General features: G+C 40.8%; 1 non-coding gene across 1 annotated transcript; it reads right to left on the reverse strand.

Annotated features, from left to right (window-relative positions):
* Nucleotides 1-821: 821 nt before the first annotated feature.
* Gm24382 lies at nt 822-928 on the reverse strand. Its single transcript, XR_003954743.1, has one exon. It is a non-coding gene; the product is annotated as a U6 spliceosomal RNA (small nuclear RNA).
* Nucleotides 929-1,285: the final 357 nt, after the last annotated feature.

Here is a 1,285-nt window from a genome sequence, read left to right on the forward strand (position 1 = left end):
TGGGATCTTTTTTTTCTCATAATACATCCTGTTTATTGTGTTAGCATAAGTCTTGTTCATTGTGCCAGCACTAGCACACCATTAGTTTTATTGTCTATCTGTACTCTTAGCTGATGTGCTTAAGAGACAGAGAACAAGATAAATAGAAAGAAACAGCAGGAAGGGGCACCCATGTAATCTTAACATTGTAGCTGACTAAACAAGACTTGAACAATGACAACATCAATTGTGCCAAAGTACATAATAGAAAACTTACAGGGACCAACACTGAACAAAGTGTTGGAGGTACTGACAAATGCAGAGGGAGGATTAGTCTTCCCCAGATATCAGTCCTCAATTTATTATCAAATACCAACTGATCAGGCCCCAAAACATATACAAGCAGTATTAAATAGACTCATATAGTTGTGTTTATGTGTTTATTTATATATCTGTATGCATGTAAAATCATAATAAAGAAAAAGAGGTCATGAGTTTATGAGGAAGTGGGAGTACATGGGAGAAAAAAAGTGATCTTTTAATACACACGAAGTTTTATTTTGTGCCCTGAAGCTCTCTCTAACAGGCTAGGCATTGCAAACAAGATCTTGCCCTTTCCCTTTTGTAAACCACTAGATGCCTTCGTTTAGGCACTTCCACATTCCTAACCTAAAGCTAGCTACCAAGGTACATTTCCTTATTTGATTTCCTTCTGCCTGACTCTTTCCTGAGGCTGACCACCAAGGTGCATATACCAAACCTGCCAAGGTCCAGCATTCAAAATTCATTATTTGGCTACACTAGCTATCCTGCCCAATAAGGACTTACAGATTCATCCTAGCACAGACTTCCCCTCTTTCTCCTTAAAGAAAAGCACTCCTTGCACAGGGTCCATGCTAATCTTGTCTGTATCGTTTCAATTTAATATATGTGCTGACAAAGACCAGCAGTCTCAACTAACCAGGACACCTGAGATCTCTCAGACACTGAACCACCAACCAGGCAGCATACACTAGCTGATATGAAGCCCCCAACACATATACAGCAGAGGACTGCCGCGTTTGGCCTCAGTGAGAGAAGAAGCACCTAATCTTAAGGTATCAGGGAGAGGGGAGATATGATGGGGTGGGAGGTGGGGACATCCTCTTGGAGATGGAGGAGGAAGAATGGGATGAGGAACTGTTGGAGGGTGGACCCGGAGAGAGATAACTAGACTGTTAAAAAAAGGATATAATAATAACAATAATGATAATTTTTAAAAATACCCCTATAGAGTCTCCTCCAGCTGTCTTTGCCCAATCCAGTG

Source organism: Mus musculus, chromosome 3 (genome assembly GCF_000001635.26).
Source record: "Mus musculus strain C57BL/6J chromosome 3, GRCm38.p6 C57BL/6J".
NCBI lineage: Eukaryota > Metazoa > Chordata > Mammalia > Rodentia > Muridae > Mus > Mus musculus.